Source organism: Lygodium microphyllum, chromosome 24, assembly GCF_053477565.2.
Source record: "Lygodium microphyllum isolate KBCC chromosome 24, Lygodium_microphyllum_v1.1.10, whole genome shotgun sequence".
In the NCBI taxonomy this organism is placed as follows: domain Eukaryota; kingdom Viridiplantae; phylum Streptophyta; class Polypodiopsida; order Schizaeales; family Lygodiaceae; genus Lygodium; species Lygodium microphyllum.
The window spans coordinates 109,023,737-109,047,297 of record NC_141158.1 but is presented as its reverse complement, the minus strand read 5'-3'; the positions used below and the strand labels follow the sequence as shown (position 1 = coordinate 109,047,297).

General features: G+C 48.3%; 1 protein-coding gene across 29 annotated transcripts in view; it reads left to right on the top strand.

Annotated features, from left to right (window-relative positions):
- The window catches only part of LOC148015508 (uncharacterized), a 212,875-nt gene that overhangs the window by 74,559 nt on the left and 114,755 nt on the right, over positions 1 to 23,561 (top strand). The window lies entirely within an intron of this gene.

The window sequence follows — 23,561 nt, the reverse complement described above, 5'->3', positions numbered from 1 at the left end:
GTCTGGGGTTCCCCTGCTCGAGTCCGTCTTGTTCTGCACAGGCGCCCTATTGCCGTCCTGTGGCTGCAGCCCTGCAGTCACCTGGTTTTGCAGGTCTGCAGAATCTACAAAGCGAGAGAGAGAGAGAGAAAGAGACGCCCAACTGCTGTAAACCCTAAGTCTGACAGTTATCAGAGAGGCAGCGTCTTGACTCGCCTGCCCATGGATTTGTACAGAGAGAGAGAGAGAGAGAGAGAGAGAGAGAGAGAGAGAGAGAGAGAGAGAGAGAGAGAGAGAGGTGAGAAGCATGGCTGGTCTGGATATGGCTTTTATCGACCAAACGGTGGCAGCCCTTGGTCCGGATTCTAATATAGAGGAACCAGAGGATATGGTTCCTTGCACAGAGGAGATGCCTCCTGGTCCTGACTTTCAGCTTGCGGGCAAACGCTCCAAGCATACTTCAGAAGAGACAATGGGTGGTTTCGCTTGTTTTATGCAAGGACACACGCCGGACATTATTCTGGTGTGCTTATGATTGTACATGAGAAATATCAGCTGGTTCTTATTAAAAATGATGTACATGGCCGCTTTGTGGTAGTGGAAGTTTTATTTGAAGGAGAGATCTTATGGTCGCTGGGCCTATATGCTCCGAATCACCCTTTATCCCACCGGGATATTTGGAACACCTTTAAGACCTCCTTGTCACTTGGCACACGGGGTTTTTTGTTGGGGGATTTTAATATGTGTGTTGATTCTTCACAGTCCACTTTAGGGCATTCGGTGATGGACGCTTCGGAAAGTCGGGTGTGGAATGCGTTTGCTCTTGCTGTACTTAAGCAAGATCTATGGTCTTGGTTACACCCTTCTTCTACAGGGTTTACTTTCCATTCGGTGCAGTATGCAACTACATGGTTGCGATTGAACGGAATGTACATCATGCAGGATGATGATTTTCTTCTTGAAATACTGGAAATGAGAGTCTTGCAGCAATATGCCTTGTTGGACCATTTCCCTCTCCAGCTTGAGATACTTGCACAACCCATTGCACCTTTTATGCAATTGCTGGATAGACTCCCTTTACGTTTCAACTCCTCTTATTTGAAGCATTCAATCTTTCGGGGCTATATGCAGCAATTGATTGATAGATTTTTATTGGACTTTGCCTCTCTTTGTCGGCGGCGTCAACACGCAGCAGAGGACTTACTAGCGTTGGTTTGTTCTCTGCTGGTGGACACTCCAGATGATGAATTTCTGCTATCATTGGCGATGCATTTGGCTGATCTTATTAAAGAGTTTCAGTTGAAATCTTATCAGCAGGCCAAATTGCAAACTTTGATTGACAATTTGCAAGATAGTGCTTGCCAAACTCATAAGTTATTTCGCGCGCTGCATGCCTCTCCTGCTCGAGAAAATATGACTAGACTCCAGAATTTAGAAGGTCTAATGGTGACCCTCAAACTATTGTCACTATGTGCAGGAATTATTTTCTAGATCTTCTTGGTTCTTCTCAGTCACCTTCTGACCAGGTTACACATGCACGTTCAGTCTTCTATGATCTGGTCCGACATCAGGTTCCACTTGATATGCAAACTACTTTGGAGGCAGATATTTGTGAGGAGGAGGTTATGGATGTTTTGTTACGCCTGCCTAAGAATAAAAGTCTCGGTTGGGATGGTCTCACCAATGAATTTTTTGAGAGTTCTGCTACGCAACTGGTGAAGCCATTGACGGCTATGTTTTAGCAGGTTTGGGAAACAGGGTTCATGCCTTCTTCATGGAAAGAAGGTCTTATCAAATTGCTTCCAAAGGTTCCTTCGCCGTCAATGTTGCAACATTGGAGACCAATTTCTTTGATGGGTTCGATGTATAAAATCTTTTCCAAAGTGCTGGTGAATTGGCTCCACAAGCATCTTCCGACCATTGTGCATCCTCTTCAATATGGTTTCGTTAAAGGCCGCAATATTCTGCATAATATCTTAAATGTGCAAATGGCTATTGACTATGCAAGGCACTCTAGTCAGAAAGTGGTATTGATTCAATTGGATCTGGAAAAGGCTTTTGACTATTTAGACTTGTCTTTCATTGCAGAACTTATGTCTACTATAGGCTTTGGCACTCGGATGTCCCGCTTGATCTACACCATTAGTGCTGCAGCTTCTTCGCGAGTTATGCTAAATGGTGGTGTTACAGAGCCCTTTGTCCTTGCACGCTCTGTGAAACAGGGTTGTCCTTTGAGTCCTCTCTTCTTTGCCCTGGAGACTCATCCGGTTCTTTCGATGTTATCTTCTATGGCAGCTTCTACTCAGTTGGCCGGATTGTCTCTTCCTTTTGGTCAGCACTTCATTAGTCAATCTTTGGCTGATGACAGGTTTATGATTTTGCGTGCGGACAGGGACAAAATTCGCAAGGCATTAGATGTTTGGATGCTCTTTGGTCATGCTTCTGGTCTTTGTATCAATGCTTTCAAATCAGCCATTCTCAGTTGCACGGAGTCCGATTTATAGTCATTGGGCTGGCAAGGACAGGTTGTTCCCTGTGGTTCCATTATCAGGCATCTTGGGTACCCTTTGGGTGTTGAGGTTCAACCAAAATAACTACTACAGTGGATTTCACAGAAACTGGCAGCGAAGTTTCTGTATTGGAAGTCGTAAGCTTGGCCCTTCCATGTTCGCCTCAAAGTGGCTCAGACAATTATGCTGCCAATGCTCACATATTTCTTGCCATTGTTGCCTTGAACTCCTACTACTTTGAATGCTCTCACTCGGCCCATTCATTTCATGTTATGGAAGAAGGATTCATTGCATGCAGGTATTTCGTGGATTTCGTGGTCGCGTACATGTACCCCCAAACGCTTGGGTGGTGGGGCTATTTTGGATGCCCAAACTCATATGCGGGCACTTTGTTGGTCTCTTTTTCGTGCCATGTGTGTGGAGCATCACCCGTGGGCCGTTATAGCCCGTTATCTTCTTGAGGACCGCGGGCTTCTACCTGGTAATACACAGATTCGAAGCTCGTGGTGGCATGTTCTTAATGCAGACTCTCGATTTTCGAGTCCTTCCTCATCCCTGCTTGTTCATTTGGTCGGCTCCTGGCAATTGGTTCTCCAGAAGATGCGTTGGCATCCAGGGGAGGACCGCTTACATACTAACTCTTTTCAACTGGAATTATTGGCAGCCTCGAGATTACTTTCATGGGAAGGCAAGCATGAGCTCAGACCAAAATTTAACCGCATGGCCCATTTGGGCTTGACTTCGGTTGCAGATGCCACCCTTGCTAGTTGTAATGTCTTCATATCGTTTCGTACTGCCAGGAGGCTTTTCAAAATCCCTCGTGGATACCGTGATTTATGGGAACAAGTTTTGTTAGTGCTCCAGAGCAGGCACCCCTTTCCTGCCCTTGCTGTGGATCGTCCTTGGCAGGACTGGGTCCTTGCAAGTCGGTTGAATTTGGAAAAGGCCTCGGCTAACCAGGTGTACCATCTTCTGATTAAAGATCATCAATGACTGGTTACTAAAGCTAATATTGTATGGGGGTTACGGAAATCTCAGTCATGGTGGAAGGCAACTATGATGGAGGGCTGGGTGAACAAGACACCTTTCAAATGCAAGGTCTTTCTTTGGAGGATAATGATTGGTGGTCTTCCTCTTGCCTCGGCCCTTTCCAAGTGTCGAATCTCTAACTGCAATTGTTTCTTCTGCACCACTATTGTGGAATCGGCCCGTCATCGATTTATCTCTTGCCCTCTCGCTAAGAATATCTGGTCGCTTTTGTCAGCGGTTTGGTGAGCTGTGGTTGGTTTCTCATTGAGCCCTTTCGATTGGGTTTTTGTACGCCCAAAATACCCCACACCGACACAGTTGCATATGAAGATCTTCTTCCATTTTCTTAGATACTGGGGATGCTGGCACAATTGGACCACTCGGAATGCCTTTCTTTTTTATTCGGCCTCTAGTGTTCCGGGACACATTGCCAGGCTTAAAGGCCTCTTGCTTTGGCAGATAGATCTCATTCGGCACTCTGATATGCTCCCTCGGGAAGACTTACTTTCCTGGCATATGGCAATTTCCTCTGTGTCTTTGCCATGACTTTTGTAACTCTGTCCTGGTTTTGTACTGACAGTTTACACACGCTGGCTTAGAGCCATCGTGTATCTTGTAATCATGTAAACTTGTACCTTTTTTTCGTAATTAATACAATTATCTTTTACGGAGAGAGAGAGAGAGAGAGAGAGAGAGAGAGAGAGAGAGAGAGAGAGAGAGAGAGAGAGAGAGAGAGAGAGAGAGAGAGAGAGAGAGAGAGAGAGATCCTTGTGATGGATAGAGAACATAAACAAGAAATGAGAGAGAGAGAGAGAGAGTGAGAGAGAGAGAGAGAGAGAGAGAGAGAGAGAGAGAGAGAGAGAGAGAGAGAGAGAGAGAGAGAGAGAGAGAGAGAGAGAGAGAGAGAGAGAGAGAGATCCTTGTGATGGATAGAGAACATAAACAAGAAATGAGAGAGAGAGAGAGAGAGAGAGAGAGAGAGAGAGAGAGAGAGAGAGAGAGAGAGAGAGAGAGAGAGAGAGAGAGAGAGAGAAAGAGAGAGAGAGAGAGAGAGAGAGAGAGAGCTCGCATGGTGGTCGGGGAGCGCGTCGTCTGTCGGGCCGCCATAGCCAGGTTCGCCCGTCGTCTGCGCCCGTCGCCGCCATAGCCAGGTATGCCCGTCGTCTGCGCCCGTCGCCGCCCAGGTTCGCCCGTCGCCCGTCGCCTGTTGCCCGTCGTCTGCGCCCGTCGCCTGTTGCCTGAGCCTGCAGCTGCCCGTCGCCTGCAGGCCTGTCACCCATTGCCCGCCCCTGACGCCCCGTTGGCCGTGGCTGCCCCTGGCGTCCTGTTCCGTCGGGCGCAGTTGGGTCCTTCGCCCCGCTGCTGGTCGGCCCATCGCCAGCGGCCCCCGCCCTGTTGTCGCCTGCCTGCGTGGTGAGCTCTGCACCCGTTTTTGTTCGTTTGCCCTCTGAGTTTTAGGGTTTCTGCTGGCGAGGCCCCTGCCCTGCGCCCTCGACTATCCCGTGCTGCCGTCGACTGCCAGACCTGTGCCCCACCCTCAGGCCCGTGCACCGTTAGGGTTGCGCCCTGCCACACGCGCTCGTGGGACAGGCCACGACTCAGGCTGACAGGACGCGTGTGAAGACAGCAGTATGGCTGGCCTGGATTTGGAATTTCTTGACCGGACGGTGGCAGCCCTTGGCCCTGATTCCGATGCAGAGGAGCCGGAAGATATGGTGCCATGCACGGAGGAGTTACCGCCGACTTCTGAACAGCCGCCTGCCGGCAAACGCTCCAAGCATACGCCTGATGAGCCAATGAGCCCTCCGGAACGCTCCTATGCGCAAGTGGCCTCTGATCCTGTGGATTCGCAGGAAATTGACTGGGAACATTTGCTGGACTTCGCCAATACTCTGCTTGGTGATTATGTCCAGCATAATACCGAATCTTTTTCTGTTGCGGGAACGGATGATGTGCTGGAAGCCACGGTCGACCCCAAATCAGTCTTGCGATCCTTCTCGGTGTTCTATGACCGTGCCGTTATACTTTTCTTCACTGGCAGGATCCCAGTGCTTTCGCACATTCGCCAGTGGTTGCACCATCTCTTGCAAGGGGAGTCGGTTGAGGAGATCTTCCTTGGACCTCGCGGGTTTTATGAGGTCCTGCTGAAATCAGAAACCCATCGCGCTGAGCTCCTGTCCAAGTTGCCGCTATTCTTTGATCGCCGCTTGGTTCATGTTGTGCCATGGCGCCCCATGGCCGACTTCCAGCGTCTGCTTCAACGCGAATGCCCGGTGTGGGTGGAGGTGGAAAACTGTCCGGCGGTCTATTGGCCCATGTTGAAGGATGCGATGGCAGCTGTGGGAACAGTGCTGGTTCCCCCAAGCCTCAGGGCCATGAACCGCAACCGTTTATGCATGCTCTGGGACACGGCCAGGAAAAGGCCCGCGTGGCTTCGCCTCAATTGTTCGGGCATGCATCCTTTGTATTTTCGCTTAAAATGGGGCAACTTTGCGGGCCACTGCTTTTCATGTGGAAAACTGGGGCATTTCATGGCTGAATGCCCTGAAAAGCAGACGTCTTCGGAGGATGCGCAGGTTGCGCTGCCCAAGGACGACATGGTGCTTGATGCCACGCCCCAGGAAGCTCTTCAGTCTCCTCATGTCATGGATAAAGGCAAACAACAGGTCCTGAGTGTGGATTCCGGTCGCACTGATTGGATTGAGGCACGTCCTAAAAAAGGTAAAAAGTTGGATGCAGGCCTGGCAGATCCTGGGCCTCCCGCTTCCCAGGATTCCGTGCGCACGTATACGCGCCGGAAAGACATGCCCACTCCACAGCAGGCTGCGCGTCCTACGGCCCCGTCGGGCCCTCGCAATCAGTCTCCAAGGAGAGCCTATACCGACGGCCCCAGAGGCCCACCTGCCAAGCTGGCGTTCGATGCCAAAGGAAATGTTATTACACCCTGGGATCGGCGTTATCCCCGCCCCTCTCCCAAGGTAGTGGATTTCCCTTCTACCTCCAAAGCAGGTCGCCAGAATTCTTTCGCTGTATTGGCTGATTTTCTGGATGAGGGTGTCCTGGATGCTCTCGCGGAAAAGGTGAAATCGAGGCAGCAGGCGCCTCGTTCCTGACTTCCTTCTTTGAGAATACATGAAGATAGCCACGTGGAATGTGCGAGGCATTTGCTCTCGCCATAAGCAACATGCCATGTGGACCGTCTTGCACGAGAATCAGTGGGATGTATTGTGTGCAGTTGAGCACAAAAGTCACGGTGAAGCAGGGAAAGTGATAGATTGTCATGGATTTCGTCTGTTTTATGCAGGGACTCATGCTTCGCACTATTCGGGCGTGCTGATGATTGTCCATGAGAAATATCAGCCTGTCCTTGTTAAAAATGATGTGCAGGGCCGGTTTCTGGTGATCGAAGTCTTATTTGAAGGAGAGATTTTATGGCTGTTGGGCCTCTATGCTCCGAATGATCCCGCATCCCGACGGGATCTTTGGTCCACTTTGCAAGGCTCCATGTCACTCGGCCGAAGGGGGTTCTTGATGGGCGATTTCAATATGTGTGTTGACTCTTCACAGTCCACTTCAGGGCATTCGGTAATGGATACGCCGGAAAGCCGGGTGTGGAATTCCTTTGCTTTGCACGTGCTCAAGCAAGATCTTTGGTCGTGGCTTCACCCTTCTTTTTCAGGGTTTACTTTTCATTCCGCACAATATGCAACTACCTGGTCGCGACTGGACAGAATATATATCATGCAGGGCGATGATTTTCTTCCCGAGATGCTGGAGATGAAGGTCTTGCGGCAATATGCGTTGTCGGACCATTTTCCCCTCCAGCTTGAGATGCGAGCACTCTCTATTGCACCTTTTCTGCAATTCCTGGATAGGCTCCCTTTACGTTTCAACTCCTCTTATTTGAAGCATTCAATTTTCCAGGGCTATATGCAGCAGCTGATTGAGAGGTTCTTATTGGACTTCGCCTCGGAGGGCTTGCCTTCATTTGCACGACTGCTCTCCAATGTGCAGCGAGTTGCTCGCCAGTATGGGATCCATCATGCCTCACTTTGTCGCCGGCGTCGACATGCAGCAGAAGACCTGTTGGCGTTGGTCCGTTCCTTGCTCCTGGATTCCCCTGATGATGATTTTCTGCTGTCTCTGGAGAGGCGGTTGGCCCATCTTCTTCAAGTGTTTCAGTTGAAATCTTATCAACAGGCCAAGCTGCACAACTTGACGGACACAATGCAAGACAGCGCCTGCCAGTCTCATAAGTTCTTTCGTGCCTTGCATGCGTCTCCAGCTCGCGAAAATATGACCAGACTCCAGGATTCGGAAGGTCGCATGGTCACGGATCCGCAAACCATTGTCACTATTTGCAGAAACTATTTTATGGAACTCCTTGGTTCCTCTTCCTCGCCTTCTACCCAGGTTACGCATGCCCGTTCGGTCTTCTATCAACTGGTCCGCCAGTAGGTTCCACTTGATATGCAAGCCGCTTTGGAGACGAATATTTGCGAGGAAGAGGTTATGGACGTTTTGTTGCACTTGTCGAATGACAAAAGTCCTGGCTAGGATGGTCTCACTAATGAATTCTTTCAGACCTCGGCCACGCAGTTGGTGAAGCCATTGGTGGCCATGTTTCAGCAAGTGTGGGAAACGGGGGTCATGCCCTCCTCATGGAAAGAAGGCCTTATCAAACTAATTCCAAAGGTCCCTTCGCCGTCAAAGTTGCAACACTGGAGACCAATCTCTTTGATGGGCCCCATGTATAAAATCTACTCCAAAGTGCTGGCGAATCGGCTTCACAAGCACCTTCCAGCTATTGTGCATCCTCTCCAATATGGCTTCATTAAGGGCCGCAACATTCTGCATAATATCTTAAATGTGCAAATGGCGATTGACTATGCGCGGCACTCCGGTCAGCAAGTGGTATTGATCCAATTGGACTTGGAAAAGGCATTTGATTATGTGGACTGGTCGTTCATTGCAGACCTCATGTCGGCTATGGGCTTTGGTATCCGCATGTCCCGACTGATCTACACCATTAGTGCTGAGGCTTCCTCCAGAGTTATGCTTAATGGTGGAGTTACAGAGCCATTTGTCATTGCGCGCTCAGTCAGACAGGGTTGTCCTTTGAGCCCGCTCTTTTTTGCCCTGGCGACTCACCCGGTCCTTTCCATGTTATCCTCCATGGCAGCATCTGCTCAGTTGGCCGGGCTGTCTCTTCCGTTGGGTCAGCACTTCGTTAGCCAATCTTTGGCTGACGATACCTTTATGATCTTGCAGGCGGATAGGGACAACATTCGCAGGGCATTAGATGTTTGGACACTCTTTGGTCAGGCCTCTGGCCTTCGCATCAATGCCCTTAAGTCAGCCATCCTCAGTTGTACGGAGCTTGATTTGCAGTCCTTAGGCTGGCAAGGCCAGGTGGTTTCCCGTGGCTCCATTGTCAGGCATCTTGGATACCCATTGGGGGTGGATGTACGGCCAAAAGACCTGCTGGACTGGATTTCACAAAAACCGGCGGCGAAGTTTATGTATTGGAAGTCACAAGCGTGGCCATTCCATGTCCGCCTCAAAGTGGCCCAGACAATCATGCTTCCGATGCTTACCTATTTCCTGCCTTTGCTGCCATGGACGCCTACTACTTTGAAGGCCCTCACGCATCCCATCCGTTTCATGTTGTGGAAGAAGGATTCACTGCAAGCCGGCATTTCCTGGATTTCATGGTCACACGCATGTACCCCTAAGCGCATGGGTGGAGGAGCTATTTTGGATGCACACACTCATATGTTAGCTCTCCGCTGGTCCCTTTTTCGTGCCATGTGTGTGGACCATCACCCATGGACCATCATAGCCCGCTATTTTCTTGAGGACAGCGGGCTCCGCCATGGTAACACACGGCTTCGGGCCTCCTGGTGGCATGTCCTTAATGCGGACTCTCGTGTTTCCAGTCCCTCTTCCTCTTTGTTACTGCACTTGGTCGGCTCGTGGAAAGTGGTGCTCCAAAAGGCCCGTTGGCACCCAGCAGGGGACCGCTTGCAGACTAACTCCTTTCAGCTGGAATTGTTGGCAGTATCGAGACTCCTTTCATGGGAAGATAAACATCAACTCAGACCGAGATTTAATCGCATGGCCCGTTTAGGTGTGACGTCGGTGGCGGATGCTACCCTTGCCACTCGCAATGTCCTCGTATCTTTTCGGACTGCTCGGCGACTCTTCAAGATCCCGCGTGGATACCGTGATTTATGGGAGCAGCTTTCGTCGGAACTTCAGGGTCGGCAACCCTTTCCTGCCTTGACTGTGGACCGCCCTTGGCAGGACTGGGACCTTGCAGGCCGCCTGAGTCTGGAAAAGGCCTCTACTAATCAGGTGTATCATCTTCTTGTTCAAGATCACCAATGGCTGGGAGAGAAAGCTAATACTGTTTGGGGACTGCGGAAATCGCTGTCATGGTGGCAGAAAACGCTGATGGAGGGCTGGCTAAATAAGACGCCTTTCAAATGCAAGGTTTTTCTTTGGCGGGTGATGATTGGTGGTCTTCCTCTGGCCTCGGCCCTTGCCAAGCGTTGCATCTCGAATGGCAATTGTTTCTTCTGTACCACACCGGCGGAATCGGCCCGACATCGTTTTCTCTCTTGCCCGCTCGCCAAGAATATCTGGTCGCTCTTGTCGCACATTTGGCGCGCGGTGGTCGGGTCCTCGCTAACTCCTTTCGACTGGGTTTTTGTGCGCCCGAAGTATCCTACACCGCCACAGTTGCATGAGAAGATCTTATTTCACTTTTTCAGATATTGGGGATGCTGGCACATTTGGACCACGCGCAATGCTTTTCTCTTTGATTCGGCCTCTAATGTACCCCGACATATTGCCAGGCTTAAAGGGCTCTTGCATTGGCAGCTAGATATTATCCGACACTCCGACCTGCTCCCTCGGGAGGATTTGCATCCGTGGCATATGGCAATTGCCTCGGGGTCGTTGCCATGATTGGTGTAACCTTTTCAGTGCATTGCTACGGGGTTTCCCCACATGTTGGCCTAGGGCCCTCGTGTATCCTGTAATCAGGAAATCCTCTGCATCCTTGCCACGACGTTGTAACTTGTAGTGCTTAGAATCTCTTCACATGATGACTTAGATTGTCCTCATGTATCTTGTAATCAAGTAATCATGTACTTTTTTTCGTAATTAATACAATTACCTTTTACGAAAAAAAAGAGAGAGAGAGAGAGAGAGAGAGAGAGAGAGAGAGAGTATATTAACGTCTCTAAAAGGCCAATGTGGCCTATGAGACCAAAGCAGTACATACAATGATGGTGTGTTTCTCATCTAGAACGAGAAAAAGATGAAAAACATGCCTATAAGACTGAAAAGGAAATGAAATGAAATAGTGTCCCATAAAAGGGAAACATGTCAGTGATCTGAAAGTGAGAGTAGAGAAAGGAAAATTCTCCATCAATGATATGTCTGTTCTCTAGGGAAGTGTATCTCTGCATAGCTAAGGCGTCTTGGCATCTGTCTCCTGTGGCGCTCAATGATGGCTTTAATTTGTCTGTGGTGTGGATGTCTAGGCCTTCGTCCGGGTGGACGTGGGCGCCTAGACCGGCTAAGTGCCACTGCTCTATCCAAAGGGACACCTACAGAAGATGAGGTCCAATGATGATGTACTCCTGTAGGCTGTGTGGCAGTAGTAGTGGTATCTGCCATACTCTGTCGTATATCCATGAAAAAGTCAGTGACTGCTCTCTGTCTATGTGAGCCGAGCTATGGGGGCCTCCTACTCCGTAGAATTGTTGCTCTGCGCCTTTGGAGCTCCAAGAGGAAAAATCCCAAGCATCTCTGATCCTCATACTGCATGATCCGTCTCAGGGGTCCAAAACCCTCTCGAAACAGACAGTGGTATCTACCTCGTATGTCGTAATATACAGTGCATCTGCAGATGTAGTGTTCCTCTGTCTCTGGCTCTCTGTCGCATAGTGGGCATATGCGTTCTTCTGTCTGTATACCCTCCCATCTGCCTGTCTCAATCCTCAGGTGGTGGGATGAGGTGCGGATCTGACCAATAGCTGTGCGTAGTCCATGAAGCAGCTGTGTGTCCATGTAATTGGGTCGGGTGATGAAACCATCCTCAGATACCTGGAGGAAGTGGGTCTGGTAGTGTGCCATCCTCGTGCCATGGGGCGAGGGGGGTCGGATCCAGGTCTTCTCCGTATCTAACTTCAGTATGTCTGCTCTGATCACATGAATTAGCTCTGATCGGCTTAGGTCAAGTATAGGGCAATCCAGGCTATAGTCAAAGGGGGGTAGTCTGTCAATCTGCAGACCATGTAGACGCATCCATGTACTCATCTGAGCATACCAACAGTGTTTGTCACCGTCTGCTGCTAGTTGTCTAGAAGAGGCCAGGGCTAGCCGTGGGTATCTATCTTGGGGGAGCTCCCATAGTCTATGTATGAAAGTCACTGCCTGAACCAAGGCCTCAGCCACCATGGGTGATGCCCCCAACTCAACTCTGATAATCTCATGTGGGGTCGAGCTCTTCGCTCGTATCATGCGTGAGATCATCATGACCAGTGGTCTTTCCATATGCTCCCATCCATCATAGTATTCCTTCTCTGGTCCATCCTGGTCTCCCAAAGGCTGTCTCCTCGTGTGAAACAGACTCGGACCCCAAATAGCTGCCCCATATAGGAGTGTGGGTGTAACCAAGGTGTCAAAAAGCCACAGTTTGGTGCGTGGCTCATGAAATTGTATGTGAGCACATTGCCTCTCCAATGCCCCTAAGGCTGCATATGCTTTTGCCAAACGAGCCTCTGATGTCTCTCTCCAAGAGAACTGTGGTCCCTTCAATGTGACCCCCAAATAAACATACTGCCTAACCATCTCCACTGGCTCTCCGTCAAAAGTAAACTGGTGCTCAGCTCTTGTCACCCAAGCAGCTGAAGTGTTAAATACCATAACTTTAGTTTTCCCAAGGTTCACCTTAAGATCTCTATCTCTGCAAAAAGCTGATAATGCATCCAAGTGTCTATTTAGTCCCTCAGGTGAGTCAGATATAAGTACAATATCATCGGCATAAAGCAGTAATGGTATCAGCGCTCCAGCTAGGCTGGCTCCGGCCCCACCTGTCCTATCCACATATTCTGAAATTTCATCTATATACAGCCCAAAAAGTGTCGGTGAAAGTGGACAGCCTTGTTTCACCCCAATGGTGCTATTGACTGTATCTGAGATGCCCTCAGGTGTTCGTACTCTGCCTGTCACTGTCTCATATAGGGCATAGATACTCCACTGTATCTCTACGGGCACATCAATGTTTTGCATTCTTTTCATGAGTCTAGCACGTGGCACTGTGTCAAAGGCCTTGCGAAAGTCCACAAAACAGCAATAGATCTTTTTCTTGAATGCCTTGCCTTCTTCAATGATTGCCCTCAACGTAAAGATATGGTCTAGAGTTGTATATCCCCTCCTGAAGCCAGCCTGGCCTTTTGACCTCAGGCCATGCATCTCGGCCCATTCACTCAACGCTTGTTCCACGATAGAGCCATATATCTTGGCCAGCATGTGTCCAATCATGATAGTTCGGTAGTTACTAGGTAGCGCGGGGTCTCCACTCTTAAAGAGCGGCACAATAATGAGAGAGAGAGAGAGAGAGAGAGAGAGAGAGAGAGAGAGAGAGAGAGAGAGAGAGAGAGAGAGAGAGAGAGAGAGAGAGAGAGAGAGAGAGAGAGAGAGAGAGAGAGAGAGAGAGAGAGAGAGAGAGAGAGAGAGAGAGAGAGAGAGAGAGAGAGAGAGAGAGAGAGAGAGAGAGAGAGAGAGAGAGAGAGAGAGAGAGAGAGAGAGAGAGAGAGAGAGAGAGAGAGAGAGAGAGAGAGAGAGAGAAGATGCGTCGCCAGCGTCGCCATCGCCTGGTTCCTTGTCGTCAGCGCCTGATCGTCTGGTTCCCCGTCGTCACCTGCAGCTGCCGTCTGGCCGTCGCCCGCAGGCCCGTCGCCTGCCCCTGAAGCCCCGTCGGCTGCGGCTGCCTCTGGCGCCCCGTTGCTTATCTCCAACGCCCCGTCGGCTGCAATTGAGTCCCCCGCCCCGCTGCTGGTCGGCCCATCGCCAGCGGCCCCCGCCCTGCTATCGCCCGCCTAAGCGGCGGGCTCTGCACCTGCGTCTCGCCCGTTCGCCCTCTGTGTTTAGGGTTTCTGCTGGCGAGGCCCCTGCCCTGCGCCCTCGACTATCCCACGCTGCCGTCGACTGCCAGACCTGTGTTCCACCCTCAGGCCCGTGCATTGTTAGGGTTGCGCCCTGCCACACGCGTTCTTGGGACAGGCCACGACTCATGCTGACAGGTAAAGCTCCGGTTTCATTGGCTGTGTTTGTGGAATCCGCCCTTGGACAGCGCCGCTGTACAGGAAAGAAAGAGAGCGAGAGCGAGAGAGAGAGCGCGAGCGAGAAGACAGCAGTATGGCTGGCCTAGATATGGATTTTCTCGACCGGACGGTGGCAGCCCTTGGCCCTGATTCCGATGCAGAGGAGCCAGAGGATATGGTGCTATGCACGGAGGAGCTGCCTCCGGGTTCTGAACTGCCGGGTTCTGAACTGCCACCTGCTGGCAAACGCTCCAAGCATACTTCTGATGAGCCAATGGGTCCTCAGGAACGTTCCTATGCGCAAGTGGCCTCTGATCCTGTGGATTCGCAGGAAATTGACTGGGAGCATTTGCTAGACTTTGCCAATACTCTGCTTGGCGATTATGTCCAGCATAATACTGAATCTTTTTCTGAAGCGGGAACGGATGATGTGCTGGAAGCTACGGTGGACCCCAAATCAGTCTTGCGATCCTTCTCGGTTTTTTATGATCGTGCAGTTATCCTTTTCTTCACTGGCAGGATCCCAGTGCTGTCGCATATTCGCCAGTGGATGCACCATTTATTGCAAGGGGAGTGTGTTGAGGAGATCTTCCTTGGACCTCGCGGCTTTTATGAGGTGCTGTTGAAATCGGAAACGCATCGAGCTGAGCTCCTGTCCAAGTTGCCACTATTATTTGATCGCCGCCTGGTCCATGTTGTACCATGGCGCCCCATGGCCGACTTCCAGCGTCTGCTTCAACGAGAATGCCCGGTGTGGGTGGAAGTGGAAAATTGTCCGGCGGTCTATTGGCCAATGTTGAAGGATGCGATGGCGGTTGTGGGAACAGTGCTGGTTCCCCCAAGCCTCAGGGCAATGAACCGGAACCGTTTATGCATGTTATGGGACACGGCCAGGAAAAGGCCCGCGTGGCTTCGCCTCAATTGTTCAGGCATGCATCCTCTGCATTTTCGCTTGAAATGGGGCAACTTTGCGGGGCACTGCTTTTCATGTGGGAAATTGGGGCATTTCATGGCTGAATGCCCTGAAAGGCAACCGTCTTTGGAGGATGCGCAGGTTGTGCTGCCCAAGGATGACATGGTGCTTGATGCCCCGCCCCAGGAAGCCCTTCAGTCACCTCATGTCATGGATAAAGGCAAACAACCGGTCCTGGGTTTGGATTCCCGTCGCACGGACTGGATTGAGGCACGTCCCAAAAAAGGTAAAAAGTTGGATGCAGGCCTGGCAGATCCTGGGCCTACTGCTTCCCAGGATTCCGTGCGCACGTATACGCGCAGAAAAGAAATGGTCACTTCACAGCAGGCTCCGCGCACTACGGCCCCGTCTGCCCCCCGTAATCAGGCTCCAAGGAAAGTCTATACTGACGGTCCCAAAGGCCCTCTTGCTAAGCTGGCGTTTGATACCAAAGGCAATGTGATTACACCCTGGGATCGGCGTTATCCCCGCCCGACTCCCAAGGCAGTGGATTTACCCTCTACCTCTAAAGCAGGTCGCCAGAATTCGTTTGCAGTATTGGCTGATTTTCTGGATGAGGGCGTCCTGGATGCTCTCGCGGAAAAGGTGAAATCGAGGCAACAGGTGCCTCGTTCCTGACTTCCTTTTTTGAAGATATATGAAGATAGCCACGTGGAATGTGCGAGGCATTTGCTCTCGCCATAAGCAACATGCCATGTGGACCGTCTTGCATGAAAACCAGTGGGATGTATTGTGTGCAGTTGAGCACAAAAGTCACGGTGAAGCAGGAAAAGTTGTGGATTGTCATGGATTCCGTCTGTTTTATGCAGGCACCCATGCTACGCACTATTCGGGCGTGCTGATGATTGTCCATGAGAAATATCAGCCTGTCCTTATTAAAAATGATGTGCAGGGCCGCTTTCTGGTTATCGAAGTCTTATTTGAAGGAGAGATTTTATGGTTATTGGGCCTCTATGCGCCGAATGATCCCGCATCCCGACGGGATCTTTGGTCCACTTTGCAGGCCTCCATGTCACTTGGCCGAAGGGGACTTTTGATGGGAGATCTCAATATGTGTATTCACTCTTCTCAGTCCACTTCAGCGCATTCGGTAATGGATGCGCCGGAAAGCCGGGTGTGGAATTCCTTTGCTTTGCACGTACTTAAGCAGGATCTTTGGTCGTGGCTTCACCCTTCTTTTTCAGGGTTTACTTTTCATTCCGCACAATATGCAACTACTTGGTCGCGGCTGGACAGAATGTATATCATGCAGGGGGACGATTTTCTTCCCGAGATGCTGGAAATGAAGGTCTTGCAGCAGTATGCGTTGTCGGATCATTTCCCCCTCCAGCTGGAGATGCGGGCACAATCTATTGCACCTTTTATTCAGTTGCTGGATAGGCTCCCTTTACGTTTCAACTCCTCTTATTTGAAGCATTCAATTTTTCAGGGCTATATGCAGCAATTGATTGAGAGGTTCTTATTGGACTTCGCCTCTGAGGGCTTGCCTTCATTTGCACGGTTGCTCTCTAATGTACAGCGTGTTGCTCGGCAGTATGGGATCCATCATGCCTCGCTTTGTCGCCGTCGTCTATCTGCAGCAGAGGAGTTATTGGCTTTGGTCCGTTCCTTGCTCCTGGATTCCCCAGATGATGATTTTCTGCTGTCATTGGAGAGGCATTTGGCCCATCTTCTTCAAGTATTTCAGTTGAAATCTTATCAGCAGGCCAAGCTGCATAACTTGACTGACACATTGCAAGATAGTGCCTGCCAGTCTCATAAGTTCTTTCGCGCCTTGCATGCGTCTCCGGCTCGCGACAATATGACCAGACTCCAGGATTCGGAGGGTCGCATGGTCACTGATCCGCAGTCCATTGTCAATATGTGTAGAAATTATTTTATGGAACTTCTTGGTTCTTCTCCCTTGCCTTCTAGCCAGTTTATGCATGCCCGCTCGGTCTTCTATCATCTGGTCCGCCAGCAGGTTCCATTGGATATGCAAGCCACTTTGGAGGCGGATATTTGCGAGGAGGAGGTCATGGATGTTTTGTTGCACCTGCCGACGGATAAAAGTCCTGGCTGGGATGGTCTCACTAATGAATTCTTTCAAAGCTCGGCCACCCAGTTGGTGAAGCCATTGGTGGTCATGTTTCAGCAGGTTTGGGAAACGGGGGTCATGCCCTCCTCATGGAAAGAAGGCCTTATCAAACTGATTCCAAAGGTCCCTTCGCCGTCAAAGCTGCAACACTGGAGACCAATCTCTTTGATGGGCTCCATGTATAAAATCTACTCCAAAGTGCTTGCGAATCGGCTTCACAAGCACCTTCCCGCTATTGTGCATCCTCTCCAATATGGTTTCATTAAGGGCCGCAACATTCTGCATAATATCTTAAATGTGCAAATGGCTATTGACTATGCGCGACACTCCGGTCAGGAAGTGGTATTGATTCAATTGGACTTGGAAAAGGCGTTTGATTATGTGGACTGGTCTTTCATTGCAGATCTCATGTCTGCTATGGGCTTTGGTACCCGAATGTCCCGATTGATCTACACCATTAGTGTTGCGGCTTCATCCAGAGTTATGCTCAATGGTGGGTTTACCGAGCCCTTTGTCCTTGCACGCTCAGTCAGACAGGGTTGTCCTTTGAGTCCTCTCTTCTTTGCCCTGGCGACTCACCCGGTCCTTTCAATGTTATCTTCCATGGCAGATTCTGCTCAGCTGGCAGGGTTGTCTCTTCCTTTGGGCCAGCACTTCATTAGCCAATCGTTGGCTGATGACACCTTTATGATTTTGCAGGCGGACAGGGACAACATTCGCAAGGCATTAGATGTTTGGACGCTTTTTGGTCAGGCCTCTGGGCTTCGCATCAATGCCTTTAAGTCAGCCATTCTCAGTTGCACGGAGCCTGATTTACAGTCATTAGGCTGGCAAGGCCAGGTGGTTTCCCGTGGCTCTATTGTCAGGCATCTTGGATACCCAGTGGGGGTGGATGTACGGCCAAAGGACCTGCTGGACTGGATTTCACAAAAACTGGCGGCAAAGTTTATGTATTGGAAGTCGCAAGCGTGGCCCTTCCATGTCCGCCTCAAAGTGGCTCAGTCAATTATGCTCCCAATGCTATCGTATTTCCTGCCATTGTTGCCATGGACGCCTACTACTTTGAAGGCTCTCACTCATCCCATCCGTTTCATGCTATGGAAGAAGGATTCACTGCAGGCAGGCATTTCATGGATTTCATGGTCACATACATGTACCCCTAAGCGCATGGGTGGTGGAGCTCTTTTGGATGCAGAAAATCATATGCTAGCTCTCCGTTGGTCCCTTTTTCGTGCCATGTGTGTGGATCATCACCCGTGGACCATCATAGCCCGTTATTTTCTTGAGGACAGCGGGCTCCGCCATGGTAACACCCTGGCTTCGGGCCTCCTGGTGGCATGTCCTTAATGCTGACTCCCGTTTTTCCAGTCCCTCTTCCGCTTTGTTACTGCACTTGGTCGGCTCTTGGAAAGTGGTGCTCCAAAAGGCCCGTTGGCACCCAGTAGGGGACGGCTTGCATACTAACTCCTTTCAGCTGGAATTGTTGGCAGTATCGAGACTACTTTCATGGGAAGATAAACATCAGCTCAGACTGAGATTTAACCGCATGGCCCGTTTAGGTGTGACGTCGGTTGCGGATGCTACCCTTGCCACGCGCAATGTCCTCGTATCGTGTCGGACTGCTAGGCGACTTTTCAAGATCCCGCGCGGATACCGTGATTTATGGGGAAAGCTTTCGGCGGAGCTTCAGGGTAGGCAGCCCTTTCCTGCCCTGGCTGTGGATCGCCCTTGGCAGGACTGGGACCTTGCCGGCCGGTTGAGTCTGGAAAAGGCCTCTACTAATCAGGTGTATCATCTTTTCATTCAGGATCACCAATGGCTGGGTGACAAAGCTAATACTGTTTGGGGACTGCGAAAATCACTGACATGGTGGCAGACAACGCTGATGGAGGGCTGGCTGAATAAGGCACCTTTCAAATGCAAGGTCTTTCTTTGGCGGGTAATGATTGGTGGTCTTCCTCTTGCCTCGGCCCTTGCCAAGCGTCGCATCTCAAATGGCAATTGCTTCTTCTGTACCACAACGGCGGAATCGGCTCGACATCGTTTTCTTTCTTGCCCGCTCGCCAAGAATATCTGGTCACTCTTGTCGCACATTTGGCGCACTGTGGTGGGGTCCTCACTAACTCCTTTCGACTGGGTTTTTGTGCGCCCGAAGTATCCCACACCGCCACAGTTGCATATGAAGATATTATTTCACTTTTTCAGATACTGGGGATGCTGGCACATTTGGACCACGTGCAATGCTTTTCTCTTTGATTCGGCCTTTAATGTACCGCGCCATATTGCCAGGCTTAAAGGCCTCTTGCATTGGCAGCTAGATCTCATCCGACACGCCGACTTGCTCCCTTGGGAGGATTTGCTTCCTTGGCATATGGCAATTGCCTCTGGGTCGTTGCCATGATTGGTGTAACTTTTTTAGTGCATTACTACGGGGATTTTCCACACGTTGGCCTAGGACCCTCGTGCCTCTTGTAATCAGAAAGAGAGAGAGAGAGAGCGAGAGAACTTCTTCACCTGATGGCTTAGTGTCATCAACTATCTTGTAATCAAGTAATCTTGTATTTTTCCGTAATTAATACAATTACCTTTTACGAAAAGAGAGAGAGAGAGAGAGAGAGAGAGAGAGAGAGAGAGAGAGAGAGAGAGAGAGAGAGAGAGAGAGAGAGAGAGAGAGAGAGAGAGAGAGAGAGAGAGAGAGTGAGCAGAAGATACACGTTGGCTTAGAGCCCTCGTGTATCTTGTAATCATGTAAACTTGTATCTTTTTTTTGTAAGTAATACAATTACCTTTTACGAAAAAGAGAGAGAGAGAGAGAGTAAGCAGAATACTGCACTAATTCAAGAAGAATGCTAATACAATGATAATGGACTGATCAATCCCTGCACGCAACCCAGAGCATCAATGAGAGCACCAGATCAGGCTAATGATGACAACAACATCGAAGAGGAAGAAAGATAACGGAGGTCTTTTGAACTTAGATTCATCCTTTCCAAAAGTTAGAAAACTTTCCCAAAGTCACACATACTTTCTACAGAACACTTATAGAAGATCTACTGAACAATACAGTACAATACAAGAGCAGGTACAGAATAGTTACAGAGTAGAGACAGTGCAGAGACAGAAGCTCTACAGAAGGTTTACAGAAGGTTACAAAAGGTCATCAGAGAACATAAAATCCTCATAACTCATACTAAAACCATTCCAAACTATCAAAAACTATTCAATAAGCTTCCAAAAGATTTCAATCTTCATCAATCATCGATCCATGCTTCATACATAAGAAAATCAGAACAAAATAGAAGCTATATAGAACCAATCAGAACCTCAACAGAACCTATCAGAACATTATAGAGCTTCATATCTCTACTGAGAATCGTCATGAACTTCCAAAACATAATCAATATCATCCAAAATACTCTCAAACACTTCCATTATCAACCATACATCACTCTAAATCCATAAAAAATAAATCATTCAGTCCTAAAAAACAACAAAAATCAGTTTAAAATTCAGTCTTTTTTCACTCTCAACATATCCCCACACTTAGAAAGAAAGCGTCCTCGCGACCTAAGATTAGGGCAAGTAGCCTCTTTTGAAGAATAACACTGGAACATGTCATCTATCCGCAACTCTAAATAGTTGACATACAAAACAGCTTGCAAAACCACATCCCCCACATACCAGGCCAGATCTACATCATCTGAAATCAACAGATCACCTCATAGATACATGTAAGACAACAACATGGTATCCGTCGTCACAGAATCTTCAAAAACCATACGGACCACTTCTGTCAGCAACTCAGGAGACCAAGCCCCACTCCAACCATCCTCTGGAAGAGGAAGATCCATCGTTGAAAGCTTCATATAGAAGGCCAACTTCTGCAACTGATAGTGGACAAAGAAAGAATGGTTCGGAGGAACGTACTTCTAAAAGTGCTCAAATGTAGACCATAATAAATCCATCCTGGACTGCAATCTTTCCACTTTATCTTGAAACAAGGGATGTAATGTGGCCTGTCTCTGGAGAACTGCCAAGTCCTGCTTAGAGATAGAAGGAATAATAGGAACATTGGGGCTTGGAGGAACGGACCGTGACTGTGCCAGTTGGTCCTGCAACTGCTTAATCTGGGAAGCTTGTGATTCCACTGTATTATGAGCAGTCTGTAAAGCTGACAGTTTTGCATCTAAAAGAGTCTGAAACTCTTGAGCTTCTTTGGACATTTTCTCTTTTTGCTTCGAGATTTTAATGACCTCTGACTGAGCTTCTGTTAACTGAATCTTCAAAGAAGATATTTCTTCTCTCTGGGTCTCAATCATTTGGGTCTGTCGCTCCATCTGCTTAAATAGATCTACAAGTGTGTCTTTAGCAGAGGCTAACTCTGAGGTTGCCTTATGCAATTGGTCTTTGGACTGCATCAATTCTTCATAGAAAGAAGCATACAGCTGTTGAACACAAGCTGTTACTGAAAGTTCAATCGAACTTTGGATGTCATTACAAAGGAATGGAATAGCATCTCCTGACACTAAACTGTTTAGTGAAGGGACTGATATTTCCAAAGAACCCTCTCTATGTGCCCTGAATAAATTGTTACATGTGAGGTAAGTAGGGAGGTCACTGCCAGAAGTAGTAGGAATTGTTACTGAAGGAAGAACTGAGGGAGTTTTGTCTGCCACACGCTTTAAGTGCTTCCGTTGAATGACCAATGGAGGAGGGGAATCAAGATCCTCTAGGTCAATAGGTTCTGACTCTTTTGAAGGTGGAGGGGAAGGAACTGGATCAGATGGAGGAGGTGGAAGCACACCCTTCTTAAGGCCTGAGTATGTCAAGAAAGCATATAAGTAGGAACCATAAGTGACATTTGTGACATTCTCTCTTGTTACTTTGACAAAATGTTGGTCCATCTTTGTAAGCAGGTAAGTACTCCAATTAATAGCCACCCCTTTTAACACCATCCTGGAAGTTGTGAAGAGTTCTTTGGACAAATAATGGGATGCTATTTTGGCAGGCATAAACCTGTCTTGGAGGAACTGACAGACTAACTTCCAAAGAAGATCAGTGATCATGGAAAAAGATACTCCTGAAGTGTTTATCACTTTCTTAACATCCAGAATCTCTTTGGTCTGCTTCTGTAACAACTTGAAAATCTCATCATTGGAGAATAATTGCCTAGCTGTAACAAAGGGCTCTCCTTTGTAGAGAAGAGACAAAGCCTTCCCTAACCCTCGGGGTGTCAATTCCATGGAAGCACCATGAACCACGCCGGACTTCTTACTGTATGATGCAAGAAACTCATCCTACAGAGATGGATCATCTGGAATTAATGGGAATGAAGCAGCCATGAAAGTCGCAAGTCCTGCTTTCGCTATAGGCTCAAAAGCTAGTAAGGAAGAATAATCCTTACTGATCAACGGGACATACTGGATAGGAGGAGGAGCGTGAGGTGCCATTCAGATGGAAAACACACACACCACAACACAGACAATCAGAAAGAATGCCTGCAAAACAACCAAAATAGCTATAAAAAAGAAATCAAGCAAAAGAAGGACACACACAAATACGTAACTAATTAATTTACCACCCCAAACAACCCACATCCTAGAAAAAATTCGGCATGACCTCGACACATATACGACCGAAAACTTCATGCGATGCAACAAGCAGGCACTCAAAACCCCGTATCAGGCAAAAAAGAAAGAAAAACTGCAAACCGCACCGTAATCGTAGCACATAAGCAAACCATAATACCATAAAAATCCTAATCAGGACCTAACCATAACCTTAACCAACAATTTCAGCTAAGAGGACTTTACGCGCCCATCCCACGAAGCGTGTTTATTAAAAAAGGGAAAAAAAGTGTAGTGAAGGGAAATAGTTTTAATGAAGGGTTCATTTTAAGAAATTATTAACAATGGGTAACATCTTATTAGGTTATAAACCTTAATAAGAAAACGGCGGTTCCTTTTTAAAATTTTAATTACAATTTATTAGGGTGAAACGGTGCTTTATCGAAACCCAGACTACGATTCCCAGACTGGGTCTCTAAATGCAAATTTATTAATTAAAAATTAATTGTGATGTGGAGCGTTTTTTTGCTAGCGCGTGTTTTTTTGTGACGGGCTGGTTCATTTTTATTAAAAATTAAGGTGCCCCTTAAGCGCACATAGTGTGTGCAAAGTGAACGACTAGTTGATTTTAAAGTTATTAGAAACTATGTGTTTAGCGCAAATGCGCGTGAAAAAGTGGATGAATATAGTTCATTTTAGCAATTAATTGTAATTAAGGGATGATGAAAAAGAATAAAGCTAAAAAATAAATACATGGTAGGGGTGTGTATGCAATAGACTGAAGGCGCATTGAGTAGTCCCCAAATGCAAGGAATCCAATTTTTTTTAATAAAAAAAAAACACCATTGACTGGAAAAAATAAAGCACTTTAGTGTTTTTGTTTGATTTTTATATTTATTTTTAATATTTATTTTATTTATTTGTTGTTTTTTTAAAATTGCATTTTAGGTCTATTTGTATTGTGTATATGGTTTGGTTTTGTTTTGTTTATTTTGTTATTTTTTTCTTTTTCTATTTTTTTAAATAATTAAATCGGGATATAGGACACATGAATATGTTGTCAAGTGTAAGGGTAGAATTTCAGCA